The 14941-nt window shown below is 43.2% G+C and overlaps 1 protein-coding gene across 1 annotated transcript in view; it reads left to right on the top strand.

The window, feature by feature from the left end:
- The first annotated feature begins 1485 nt into the window (after window positions 1–1485).
- Window positions 1486–14941, top strand: part of LOC108699365 (synaptic vesicle glycoprotein 2A) — a 92083-nt gene continuing 78627 nt past the window's right edge. The window contains exon 1 of the mRNA XM_018231393.2: window positions 1486–1803. The gene's annotated coding sequence lies outside the window, so the exon portion shown is untranslated. The remainder of the gene's footprint in view (window positions 1804–14941) is intronic.

Raw genomic sequence — 14941 nt, 5'->3', positions numbered from 1 at the left:
TTCCCTCTCCTGCCCCACCACGAAACCTACTAGGGACCACCCGGATCTTTTCAGGTGTCCCAGTGGGCCAGTCCGATACGCCACTCACACTACAAAGTTGTACATTGGAACTCTATGTGTTAAAAAATATTAAGATTGTTTTTAGTCATGTCCCTAAAACAGCTCCTAAAATGGGGACCCAGCCTTAATACCCCCACCCATGGATCCTATACTTATACATAATTGATATAGATAATTCCCCCTGAGACATATGCATTTCTATAAATTACACCCCCCTGGGAAATGGTTTCCTTTTTTAAACATTCTTTGCAGAGATCCTTCTGTTGTCTCATTGCCCCCTTATTGCTATCAGTGGGGATCACACCTTACCCATAACACCATAGCCCTGAACATATGTGCCTAATTAAATGTATTCTCCCCAACCCAATCAGCACCTTTCCCTCCCCAACCTGCTGCTCACACTCCCCCTTCCTGACTCTGACCCTCTCCCCCCTCCTCGATTCTACCACTCTCCCCCCTCTCCTGACTCTGCCCCTCTCCCCCCCTCCTGACACTTCCCCTCTCCCCCTCCCTAACTCTGCACCCCTCCCCCTCCTGACTCTGCCCCTCTCCCCCCTCCCTGACTCTGCATCTCTCCCCCCTCCCTGACTCTGCCCCTCTCCCCCCTCCTTGACTCTGCCCCTCTCCCCCCTCCCTGACCCTGCACCTCTCCCCCATCCCTGACTCTGCCCCTCTCCTGACTCTGCCCCTCTCCTCCATCCTGACTCTTCCCCTCTCTCCCCTCCTTGACTCTGCCCCTTTCCCTCTCTCTGACTCTGCCCCTCTCCCTGACCCTGAACCTCTCCCCCCTCCCTTACTCTGCACCCCTCTCCCTTCCTGACTCTGCCTCTCTCCTCCCTCACTGACTCTGTCTCTCTTCTGACTCTGCCCCTCTCCCCGACTCTGCCCTTCTCCCCCTTTCTGACTTTGCCCCTCTCCCCCCTCCTGACTCTGCCCCTCTCCTCCCTCCTGACTCTGCCCCTCTCCCCCCTCCATGACTTTGCCCCTCTCCCCCTCCATGACTCTGCACCCCTCCCCCTTCCTGACTCTGCTCCTCTTCTGACTCTGCCCCTCTCCCCCCTCCTGACTCTGCACCCCTCCCCCTTCCTGACTTTGCCCCTCTCCCCCCTCCCTGACTCTGTGCCTCTCCCCCTCCTGACTCTGCCCCTCTCCCCCCTCCTGACTCTTCCCCTCTCCCTAACTCTGCCCCTCTCCCCCTCCTGACTCTGCCCCTCTCCCCCCTCCTGACTCTACCCCTCTCCGTAACTCTGCACCTCTCCCCCCTCCATGCACAGCTCAGTCAGTAGCCGACTGTCAGCTGCAAGTGACTAATAATAACCTACAATTTGTCAGGTTATCCTTCTTCAGTGCATTTAAATGAGGCACATTAGGGCAGGTACCACTGGCTGGATGGGGGAGGTAGCCAAGGTTCGCTGCTGACAGCTGGAGGTCTGAAATCAAACTTTAAGACTAAAACAACCTGCCTATGCACTTGTCTGCTCCAGGGCTGCACGTCAGAATCCAGAAGGCTGGCTTGGGAGAGACATTTATATAGATAATAGAGTGCTCTTCCCTGCTCAACCCCCCTACACTGGTGTGCAGAATGGTTTCACCCGATGCTCTGTTGTAAGGGCAGGAACTGGCTCAGCTCTCAATCTGGTACCCACACGCTCATCCTCCTGCATCCTCAGCTCAGCATCCCTCCGGCTGCTCTCCATACTGCACCCCCTTAACCCAGACCTTCCAGGGGGCACCCACCTCAAGGTAAAGAACATACATATTATATATAAATATATATCTTCTCTATATGCCCTCACCTTTGCTTTATTCTAACAACCTCTCCACTTGTGTGCCATGCTGTGGCCATTTTGTCCTTAAAATCCTTGGCCCTATTAAAATGATTTGGAGGATCTCTTGAAAAGGAAGCCTCATTGGTCGACTTCTTCCCAAAATGTAAAGAATGATCATTCTCAGTGCCTGGTATTGTCCTGTACGTTAACAGGGTTTTCCTTGTGTCAGTGTAAAAATGACCTTGGAAAATGTAGATGAATAGAACAGAGAATCGTTTATCCCTTTCTCTTTAAAGCATGAAATATAATCCCATGTTCTCGGCACCCCGGCTGATTGGTGGTTCTCAGCATGGAGCTGTGTTTAACAGCATGGGGCTCTGCGGGTTCCCCCAAATGTTCCCTTCATTCATTCCAGTCTACACGTGAATGGCACATTTGTTGTGAATGGATCGTTAGGGTTATTGGTTAACGAGGCACGGATTTTGGTAGAATTAATAATCGTCCTCCTATACAAATGTATGCTTACAATCCTGTTCTAAATGGGGCATGTTCTGTTAATAACCACCTTAAAACTGAATTAGAAATTAATATTTGTCCATCCACCGCTGACCTGTCTGGTCACACTACTAGAACTGTTTCTGGGTGCCAAGTCCGACTGCTTTATAGAACATGTTGACCAAAGGGAAATATATTGTATTTTGGTGACCTTGATGTTTTTGGACCCAGTCTTCTTTTTTTGGGGAGGGGGAGGGGGAGATGAGGAGTCTAATGATTTAATACAATCTATAGAAACTACTTTCCTTCCATATATATATGTGTCTGTATGTATACAGAGAGAGAGAGAGAGAGAGAGAGAGAGAGAGAGAGAGAGAGAGAGAGAGAATTTTAAACAGGGACAGCGATCATTTTGGGTCAGTATTAATGGAAATACCCCTTTTAGACATTGCTAAGCTTCTGTCATATAAAGCACAACCAGCCAGCGTGCCTCTCATATATGTATATTAATTAAGTACTTGGAATCATAAGAGACGTCTGTTTTAGAATAGTTGCTGTTTTGCATACAAAGGGGTGGGGTTTTTATTCATTATCACAGGTGCTTTCTTCCTTAACCCTTTTAGTGCTGGGTGCCACGTTGCCAGAACATTGTCATAATAATGATCTATGCCATGCCATGCGTTTTACTAAAAACACTCAGTGGCGGTATTAAATAGAAGCAGCTCTATAAGAGTTAAATCGCAGCAAATAGGGACCCAAATGTAGGGGGCCCTGCAGCTGTGGGTAGTAGGAGTGTGAGACATCAGGTATTAATTAGAGGCAACAGTAGGGCAAGATAGAGACAGGCAAGATGGCAGCTGCAGCACCTTTTCTGGACCAATTTGAAGCCCTTCAGTTATTGAAGTGGAACTCCCAACTAAAGGCTGCTATGGTTGCTGGGAGTTGTACTTCACTAACAGCTGAATGGACATAGCTTGGGCAGTGCTGCTTTATATACATATAACTTTCGGGCACAACACTATAAATACAGCCCTGTTTTGCCCCTGTAGGAACTGTTCATCTAATAGTGATGGCAAGGGATTCTGGGAGTTGTAGTCTTATAATAGCCACCCCTTTCCTGCTTTAATATGTAAATCACATCTGCAAATGTCACGATTCGTGTTTGAATGCTTGCTGTCTATTTAACGCCTGGGTGGCCACAGCCGTGGCTCAGGGATGAAGGTATATATATGTATATAATGTATATAATGATACATGCACACACGCCAGGCATCATATGTGTTTCCATAATGAGTCTGATGAATGCACAGAAGTCAGTAACCCAATCACTGAAACTGTTAATCAGCTCCCTTTCCATTTCTCCTGCTCAGGAACAGAGCACAGGGGTCCCTGGATTTCTTACACTTTAGATCTGATTGGTTTGATGCAGGAAATGAACCCTGGCAGGGCTTTTATTTGCTCATTTGCTCCTTGAAATATTAGGGAGAAATAGCTATTTGCATCCAGGCCAGACTAGTTAGTGGAATGTGTTTATTTTAAGGAGGCTGACTGCCAAGGCAGCAGCCGTTACAACCTGAATTATTCATATATTTGTTATTGAGGCAGGTCTGCCAAAGACTGGGATTTATACTAGGATACAGTAACGTGCCCTACAATTCCCATAAGCCCCAGCAGCTGAAGGGAGTTTACATTTCTGCTTATATAGTTGTATTTAGGGATTTCAAATGTCTTTTTATGGTCCTTAAAGGGTTACCATCACGGGAAAACGTTTTTTTCAAAACGCATCAGTTAATAGTGCTGCTCCAGCAGAATTTTGCACTGTAATCTGTTTTTCAAAAGAGCAAACAGATTTTGTTATATTCAATTTTGAAACCTGACATGGGGCTAGACATATTGTCAGTTTCGCAGCTGCCCCCAGTCATGTGACTTGTGCTCTGATAAACTTCAGACAAACAAACTCTTTACTGCTGTAATGCGAGTTGGAGTGATATCACCCTCCTCCCTTTCCCCCCCCCCCAGCAGCCTAACAACAGAACATTGGGAAGGTAACCAGATAGCAGCTCCCTAACACAAGATAACAGCTCCCTGGTAGATATAAAAACAACACTCAATAGTAAAAGCCAAGTCCCACTGAGACTGATTCAGTTACATTAAGTAGGAGAAATAACAGCCTGCCAGAAAGTAGTTCCACCCTAAAGTGCTGGCACAAGTCACATGACTGGGGGCAGCTGGGAAAGTGACAATATGTCTAGCCCCATGTCAGATTTCAACATTGAATATAAAAATATCTGTTTGCTCTTTTGAGAAATGGATTTCAGTGCAGAATTCTGCTGGAACAGCACTATTAACTGATGTGTTTTGAAAGAAACATGTTTTCCCATGACAGTATCCCTTTAAAATAATTTTACTAGTGGCTGCCATGTTGGGAATCACAGCAGTCATGTGAAAGTCAGGTGACTTACAATAAGGAGTAGATGGATCAATGGGTGTGAGTAACAGAGATGTAAGGGGGAGGGTCCATAGACAGAAAGCCCCCAATTTTAGAAAATCACAAATTTGCATAGAAAAAGGGTGGAGCTTTGCATGAGGAATTATAGCTCTGCCATAGCTGGAGCACCACCAGGGACCCCCTGCTACCATTTATAGATTTTGAGTTATACAATACAATAAAAGGCCTATTGTGCCCTTGGTTCTCATGGACAATGGAGCTGTTTCCAATATCTGACAACCCCCCCGTGTGCAGACAAAGGCTGTGAGTGTGATAACACTGGGTTGGGGGTGATAGGCAATGTGTCAGCTTGGTCCTGGGAGAATTTATCAGAGCGTCACAGGCAGGACAGATCTGGGTGCTTTGAAAATGTCATGTTCTACATTATGTGCTAGGTCAGCGCTGGCGGAAAGGTTATACTGAAAAAATGTTTATTTCTGTTAGACAATATGATAAAATACCCATTCTTGAGATAGGCTGTCATTTTTCCATCCTGTTGGGGGAATAATAATAATTAAAGGGCAAACAAGGCTTTAGAAAACAGGTAGGGTATAACTTCCATACCTGTTATCCAGAATGCTCGGTACCTGTGGTTTTCCAGATAATTAAATGGACCTTTCTGTAATTTGGATCTTCATACCTTAAGTCTACTAGAAAATCATGTAAACATTAAATAAACCCAATAGACTGTTTTTTCTTCCATTAAGGATTAATTAAATCTCAGTTTGGATCAAGTACAAGCTACTGTTTCATTATTACATAAAAAAAAGGAAAGTATTATTAAAAATTTGGATTATTCGGATAAAATTGAGTCTATGGGAGATGACCTTTCCGTAAATCGGAGCTTTCTGGATAACGGTTTTCCGGATAACGGATCCTATACATGTATAAGCACTGGGCCCTTGGAGTCAGAACCCTCCAGGGCAAAACGCTGATAACAGAACGTACCTTTCAACCTCCAGTAACCAACGACCCGACAGAATGTAAGTCCATTCCAGGTATTTATTTCTATAATTACTTTAATTTCTTATAATATTTGTATTCAGGTACTAAACTATACTTCTATCATGCTGACATTCTGACGAATCTCCAGTTGCTAGCGCTGGTCAGCCTAGCAATCAAAGAGTGCATATTAACACAGCAGAAATAAATTGTCTTAAAATGTCAGAGTTCAGTGCAAATAAAGGCAATTTTCAATGTTCTTTCACTTACTTTTGTTTATCAGGAAGCAATGGGGGGGTGTTTATCATCTTCAGATAAACTGTGTAAAAAATCGATGGAATATTTACGATGATCAATATGGAGCAATTCATTAGCCCCCAGGCTCCCTGATTCATTTTGCTCAATCTGAGCCTGTGTGTTCATGCAAGAATTTATGGTTCTACATGTTCCATGACTGCTCAGTGCATTTTTAGCACTGGAGGTACATATAAAATACAAGGGGTATTCAGTACATGTGCACTGTTTGCCTGCGCCAGATGCAGAATAGCACAGTATAAACCACATTGCTGCATCTGGCGTAAGCACAGTGTTCCTGACATGCCAACAGTTTGTTTGTCACTTAGCAACCTATTAGCTTAAAGGGGAAGTTCAACTTTTACACTACATTTTAGCTGTTTTATTGTCATTATAATATTTCACTTGCTCATCATTCTTCTCAGACCCCCCCCCCCAGACCCTATCCTGGTTGCTAGGATAATTAAAGGGATACTGTCATGGGAAAACATGTTTTTTCCAAAATGCATCAGTTAATAGTGCTACTCCAGCAGAATTCTGCACTGAAATCCATTTCTCAAAAGAGCAAACAGATTTTTTAATATATTTAATTTTGAAATCTGACATGGGGCTAGACATTTTGTCAATTTCCCAGCTGCCCCAGGTCATGTGACGTGTGCCTGCACTTTAGGAGAGAAATGCTTTCTAGCAGGCTGCTGTTTTTCCTTCTCAATGTAACTGAATGTGTCTCCGTGAGACATGGGTTTTTACTGAGTGCTGTTCTTAGATCTACCAGGCAGCTGTTATCTTGTGTTAGGGAGCTGTTATCTGGTTACCTTCCCATTGTTTTTGTGTTTGGCTGCTGGGGGGGGGGGAGGGAGGCAGGTGATATCACTCCAACTTGCAGTACAGCAGTAAAGAGTGATTGAAGTTTATCAGAGCACAAGTCACATGACTTGGGGCAGCTGGGAAATTGACAATATGTCTAGCCCCATGTCAGATTTCAAAATTGAATATAAAAAAATCTGTTTGCTCTTTTGAGAAATGGATTCAGTGCAGAATTCTGCTGGAGCAGCACTATTAACTGATTCATTTTGAATTTTTTTTTTTCCCATGACAGTATCCCTTTAAGACCAGATAACAGTTAAAGGGGTTGATCACCTTTAAATGAATTTCTAGTTAGATGTAGATCATTATATTCTGAAGTTGGTTTTCATTTTTTATTATTTGTGGTTTTCGAGTTATCTAACTTTTTAATCAGCTCTCCGGTTTGCAATTTCAGCAATTTGGTTGCTATGGTCCAAATGACCCTATCAACCATGCAAGAGACTGTAATCTGAATAGGAGAGGCCTGAATAGAAAGATGCGCAATAACAATACATTTGTAGCTTTAGAGGACATTTGTTTTTAGATGGGGGTCAGTGACCCCCATTTGAAAGCTGGAAAGAATCAAAAGAAGAAGGCAAATAATTAAAAAATTATAAAAAAAACTATAAAAAAAGAAAGGTCATTCCATAACATACTAAACGTTAACTTGAAGGTGAACCACCCCTTCAAAATTCTAAGCCTGGTTGTTGCAGACCAAAATATGTAAATGCCGGTGCGTGAAGATTTAACTTGTAATGAGCCTATTCACCAAGTTCTGCAATTAAATGTGGGCATGACTCACTTTATAGGTAATTTTGTTCTGGGAAAGGTGAGAGGCACTATTCCATTGGCGTAGACACACTTTTTATGCATGCCTATATGCTGGTGCAGACAGTCCTACATATCCTAGAATCATGTTAAATAGCATCTCTCCAGCTTCTCTGAACTACAAATCCCAGAAACCTCAGTGACACCCAGAGTTCATTTGGCCTTGGCTCAAAACCAACTAGAGAGCCACGGATGTATGTGATGCTAGAGTAAATTATAGCTTTCTGGCCAGTGGGGAGCGCATCTCAAAAATGGCAGCCCTCAACTTGCAAACAAATAACTATTGCAGAAAAATTCTGTACATGGCATAGGATAATCTTTCCTATATTGGAAAAAATCACTATAGAATCAGTGTTCCTATAAGACGATTTCTGCTTGCTTCAAAGATTCTGCTTTCAGCAATGAAGGGAATGTTATAATAAATGCTTCCCCTTGGTTACAAAGCAGCTGCTCATGTTTTATGGCCGTGCTTTCCACAAAAGAGCTGTCAATGTCTGTAAATCTCTAGGAGGGCTGAAGGTTACCATTGTTCAGTCACGGGGAGGTACTAAAGAACAAGAGACAGGTGTAGCAGCAACATCAGTGAACTCCAGATCCACATTTGTTATTTCTTTTTAATAGCTTTCTATAAGGCAAAAAAAGTGTCACCCAAGACTCTAAAGCTGGCCATACATGTACTTTTGTAGGATTTTCGATAGGTGTATGGCTGCCCAGATCTTGAAATCTCGCACATTTGAAAATTGAATCTACCCCATCGCTCAAACAGGACATTATTGAATTAGAGAGGGTCCAGAGAAGGGCAACTAAGCTGGTAAAAGGTATTGAAAATCTTAGCTATGAGGAAAGACTGGGCAAATTGGGGATGTTCACGCTGGAGAAGAGGCGCTTAAGGGGTGATATGATAACTGTGTATAAATATATAAGGATCATATAATAATCTCTCTAATGCTTTATTTACCAGTAGGTCTTTCCAGCTGACACAAGGTCACCCATTCTGATTAGAAGAAAAGAGGTTCCACCTAAATATTGGGAAGGGGTTTGTTACAGTGAGAGCTGTGAAGATGTGGAATTCTCCCTGAATCAGTGGTACAGGCTGATACATTAGATAGCTTTAAGAAGGGGTTGGAAGGTGTTTAGCAAGTGAGGGAATACAGGGTTATGGGAGATAGCTCATAGTACAAGTTGATCCAGGGACTAATCCGATTGTCATTTGCCCTCTGAAGCAAATTGGAGAGGCTTCAGATGTTTTTTTTTTGCCTTCCTCTGGATCAACTGGCAGTTAAGCAGATTTAAAAAAAACTAAAAAAAAAAAAAACTAAAAGGTTGAACATGATGGACATGTGCCTTTTTTTAACCTTACTTACTATGTGTATCAGCAGATGAGGGGGTGAAGAGGGAAATTGAAATGTGGGCATGCCTTGTAAGGGCCTCTCATACTCAATCCATCCATCCATTCACACTGAAAGCCATTTGGTCAGATACCTGAGTTCCAACCTGCAAATAGCTGCCTTTAGATCAGGCCTGTCGTATGCTGGTAAGCACACATAGCACAGACAAATGGAGAAAATGACTTAGTATGAAAACAAGGTAGTGCTTACTAACAGGTTCAAAATACTTGAGAACAGTGTTTCTCCCACCTTAGCCTTTATCAAGTGCTGATAAGCTGTGTGACTGACTTGATAAAGACTAAAAATGGCCATACACATTTTTTTGATACTTGTGTGTTGGGCAGGACTGGACTGAGATTTAATCAGTGAACAGCCTCTTTGAAGTCTTTAGATACCGGACACTCTGGTTGTTAAAATGTTAACAGTAAAGGCAGGGGCGTAACTACAGAGGAAGCAGACCCTGCGGCTGCAGGGGGGCCCAAGAGGCATAGGGGGCCCCATAAGGCTCCAATTGATTAGGAATTTTAATATATATTGTTAATACAGGGCAACCACTGGATATTTTGGGAGCCCTAAAATTATTTTGCTGTGGAGCCCAGTAACATCTAGTTACACCACTGAGTAAAGGTGGACAGATGGAGTCCCCGATCAATATCTAGCAGACGTAGATCAGGCAGGGTTAAAAATCCCGTCGCATCACAGACTGAATCTGTTCGTTGATGCGGTCCCTCGATCCGACCACCCATAGTCCTGCATTATGATCCGATTGTTGGGCCCTAGGGCCCATGATTGGATCAGTCCAATATTGCCCACCTCAAGCACCAAACGAGCGGATCTCTTTGTATATGGCCACCTTAAGGCTGCAGCATCCCATTAATCACTTAGAATTCCTTCTCCTCCTCTAAGCATCCTGACAAAGGGAGGGTTAATTCCCCCCCAAATATTGATGCACAGGTGGTCACTTTAAATAAAAGGGGTAAGCTCCCCACCTGCAACATACACAAACATTCTCCTCCTCTAACCCACTCTGCCCCCTCCCTCAGGAATCTACTTCGGCTGATGGTTCACGAGCATGCTCAGTTCTTCTCAGCTCAGATTACTAAACACACCTTCCAGTCTAACAGCCAGTGAAGAGATAGCATCACTGGTTCCCATAGAAACACTAGCTGTCTGATCCTATTTTTTTCTCCTAACCGCCTCTCCTGAGCTCAGCTTAACAATTACAGTGCTCAACCCCAGCAGAGCTTTTTTATCAAAGTATGTTGTGCCTGTGTAAACCTGCATTCTGCATTGTATGAACTTTACAGCATGTCCTGTTTGCAGATGTCAGTGTTACTGATGATGTGTCAGAGGGAAAATGGCCGCCGGGTGAAAGCTGCTATTTGTTTTAGGAAAATGTGATGGCGCTGGCAAATGGAGGGAGTATATGCAGTACAAATGATGTGGCTTGGGTGGGGAAGATATGCCCAATTTATATACATATAATACAATAAATGTAGGATTTACATGCCCTTTAAGTACACAGAGCCCCCCCCGCAGGCCCAATAAAATCTATGGAATGGTGTTGGTGGCAACAGTCCTGCTCATTATATTTACACAGTAGATATTGGTAGGTTTGTTGCATTATGTGCGCCTGTGCACGGGGCATTGTCGCATTGGCATATGAGGAAGCAACAGGAAGCTGGAGCTCTTCACTTCCTGTTGTTCCAGTTAGTCAGGCACAATGAACAAACTACCCTACCCGCCATACACAATGTACATTGGCCAGTGTACCACAAAATGTTGTGCAGTCATGTCTCTCAAGATGGCTTCTGTATGTGTCTTGTGTTCCAGTCTGTTCATTGGTCCAGACAGGCTCGGATTTGTAGAAAGGCCACCAAGGCCCGGGCCTAGGATGGCAGCATTTTAGGGGGTGACATTCTGCCCAACCGCACTCACGTTGGTTTTTAGTTTTATTAATTTCCTATGCACCAATCCCCATTGAATCAGTCCCGATGATGAAAATTGACGCAAATTAAAGAGAGGGGACGGGGCGACGAACGTCAGCGGGTGCCCGCTATGTAAATCCGGCCCTGGGTCCGGAGGCCTCTCGTACATTTACGAAAAAAAACACAAGGCTGTATTAAAACATAAATATGGTCTCTAAAAAGACATGAAGATAATTTCCATTGCTGTCATTTCTCCAGGCTAGGAATAATGCAGGCCCTGGTGCCTATTTATATCCCATTTTTCATGTTACTCTCACACTGTTACACACAGCCCTCCCCCTCGCACTGTTGTTGCAGCTAAGGCTAAGAATAGATCACTAGGAGAGAACTGATGTAACACGGAGTTGTGAAGCCACACAGCAGTGCTTTAATGAACTGCTTATAAAATCTGTTTCGGCTACAGAGTGAAAGTCACTATTAGAAATCTCAGTGGCTGCTACCAGGCAAGGAATTAGCCACAGTCAGCGAAACCTAGCCCTTGTGCCTAGCCCTTCAGTTGGTCTTCATTTTTTATCTGTTATAGTTTTAGAATTATTTGCTTTTCTCTTCTGACCCTTTCCAGCTTTTAAATGGGGGTAAGTGACCCCCAGGACCGAAAAACTATTGCTCTTTAGGGCTATCATTTTATTGTTATTCTTTTAGGGATGCACCGAATCCAGGATTCAGTTCGGGATTCGGGCAGGATTCGGATTTGACCGCATCCTTCTGCCCGACAGAACCGAATCCGAATCCTAATTTGCATACGCAAATTAGGGGTCGGGAGTGAAATCGCATGACTTTTTGTCACAAAACAAGTAAAAACAAATTCCCCTTCCCACCTCTAATTTGCATATGCAAATTAGGGTTCGGATTCGGTTCGGTATTCCGCCAAATCTTCCACAAAGGATTCGGGGGTTTGGCCGAATCCAAAATAGTGGATTCGGTGCATCCCTAGTTTCTTTCTTTACTTACTTTACTTTTTATTTTTCTTACTTGCATATTTCAGTTTCTGATTCAAACCACTGCCTGGTTGCTAGGGTAGATTCTAACAAATAGCTAGCTGCTACAATTCCTGCTGAATAAAAGCTAAATCATTTGAAGACCACAAATAATAAAAAAAATAATAAAAAAAGACCAACAGCAAATTGGCTCAAAATGTGCACTCTCTACATCACACTAAAAGTGAATTTAAAGGTGAACAACCCTTGTACAGTAATGGGAAAAATAGAATACGTTGTGCCCATGCTGCCTCCCGACGTCCCTGTACCCCAGTGCATTGCTATTGCTGCACCCTTTCCGGTATTCCCACCTGTGTAAAGGGCACCTTTTTACTCCTTCACATGCTTCTCTTACAACAGTTGTGGACAGTCAAGGACTTCTGAAAAGGGAAAAATAATATTGGCAGTTGTACAATGTGGCAGGATTTCTGCCAATGCATTGGGAGAACTGGGGCACTCAGCAAAAGTATCAGCCTGCAGCTCCAGTGGAAGCAGTTTTGGGGTGGGGGGGTGTCATCGTCAGCCTGAGATGCCAGGGGTCCACTGGAAAACCTTAGACCATGGGCCCACTCGCCAAATTATTTTTCCTCCTCTACTTATTCAGTCTCTTTATTATCTTAGTCTCCTATCTTTTCATACTAAAATATATCCTTCTATTTGTTTAGCCTCTCTTCAGCTATAGGAAAGGTACTTCACATTTTATATTTATTTTCTGCACTTTTTCCCCCTCCTTTAAGCAAGTCTGAGGAAGCAATTATCCTGATTCTATTCATTTGCTGCTCAGAAGCCTGCAATCAGCTAAGGCAGGAAGTAAAGTGAACATAAAAGAAATTGCTTCCTTTTGCCTGTTATATATATAGGGCTGTTCAGCTAAAGCCCTGTGTATAGGGCCCTTATGATGCATAGATATTTAAATGTAGATATATATATAGCCAGTTTTGCATCCTTATAACACTGACTTTAAAAATGTAATTTATATAGCTATCTAGACATCAAGATATGAAAGATACATTTTGTTTTGGATAGGTTATTATACTGTATACTGGGTCTCCTAGGGTCCCCCAGAGATCCTGACACCCTGGGCCCACTATCACAGTAATTATATATAGATAGTGCCAAATAATATAGGTTTTTATTAAGGCTAATGTAGAAACAAAAATGGGTTGATGGGAATTTCCCCTATGCTGGGTCCCACTAGGGCCTGGACCCACCATGTAGTACTCTGGTACTGGTACGCCAGTTTGATGCTTATACTCAGTTTGAAATTCTGGGCAACAGCAGTTCTCAAAAACTGTCATTCATCAGAACTTGTATTTTAAAAGGTATGGGCTCTAGAACCTGTGTGGTGCGCATTTAGGTTTACTTAGACATTGGCAATTCCTAGTAATTCTTATCATTACATGTGTTGCCAGGCTTGTGCTGGGAGTGGACTCTGTGCAAGTGAGTAACAACAGAAGGAGTGACTGCTATGGAGTCCAAGCTAAAGTCTTATATCTACTGTTGATTCTTAAACGAACCAAGGCAGTCTGTGTCTGTCTAATTTATATCCCTACTGCTGTAGGAAGGAGTCAATGTCACTATTTTGCCCTTCTGTTGTCATCATGCTCTACATTACCTACAATCCTGAAACCTTCCCCCTTAGGACTTTTAGATTATAAGCTCTGTTCTAGTAAAACCTAGTGCAGTTCTCTCTAACAAGATTGCAATCGGTTATTCAATTGCTTAGCAAGGCTAAACTGGATATTGGATAGCTGAGATTTTTGGTTGGCTTCTTATGATTCAAGGTGTAGAGTTGGAAAGCTTATTTACCCCATAGTTTATGTGTAGCAATGTGCTTGGACCAATAATTAACAACAAAGCATCTTTACCATTTCTTTTGGAAGGACATATAAGGCAATGATGGCTAACTCAGAGTTAATGCCATTGGCTAGGAGAGAGCTGCTGGCTTTGAAATGTGACGTGATTTGTAAGCCCACAGAGTACTGCCCAGCAGCCAAGCTTGGTTTAGCCCAGATCTAGTCATTCATCAAGCTACAGGGATAACCCAGCCATGCTCCCACATCAGCCATCCTTGTGGAACAATTGGCTGCAAAATTTAAAAGAGCGTTGCCTTTCCAGCTCTGTGTGCATCACCACGATGCCCTTTTTGCTGGGTCTGCAGGGAGCTGTGATAAAGAATTATATCTCACTATGTTGTGGCCACATTAAAGCTGCTGTGACGCAGTTAGATTTAATGATTTAATGGCAATGTACACCGGCCTCCAGAAATCCTTCAGGAACAGGAGATAAGGTGGTGATTCTGTATTTTAGGCTGGAAAGGGCAGAAAAACAGACTTAGCCACCTTAACCATTTGGTGCACATGAAGCCATGACACAATCTAGTTAAGATGTGAACCAGGACAGTCAGTCTTATTGTTACTGTTGTGAACTACAACTTCCACAATCCTCAGCTGCACATCTGATATTTGCCAGTGTGGTCTTTGTATGTGCTGTGCATATTTTATGTATATATTCACTTTATAAATTCTAGTCAATAATAGCAGGTGTAGTAGGGAGTAATGGCGCCTATAGTAGCAGTGGGGATGATAACCTCTGGGAAGGGAGTGTGACTGTGGGATAGCAGGTATTGTAGGGAGAGGTGGTGCCTATAGTAACAGTGGGATAATAGTCTCTGGGAAGGGAGTGTGACTGTGGGATAGCAGGTATAGTAGGGAGAGATGGTGTCTATAGTAACAGTGGGATAATAGTCTCTGGGAAGGGAGTGTAACTGTGAGATAGCAGGTATAGTAGGGAGAGATGGTGCCTATAGTAACAGTGGATAATAGTCTCTGGGAAGGGAGTGTGACTGTGGGATAGCAGGTATAGT

Source organism: Xenopus laevis, chromosome 8L (genome assembly GCF_017654675.1).
Source record: "Xenopus laevis strain J_2021 chromosome 8L, Xenopus_laevis_v10.1, whole genome shotgun sequence".
NCBI classification, from domain to species: domain Eukaryota; kingdom Metazoa; phylum Chordata; class Amphibia; order Anura; family Pipidae; genus Xenopus; species Xenopus laevis.
Note: the sequence above shows the minus strand (reverse complement) of the source record. Positions and strands in the feature narration are given on the sequence as shown.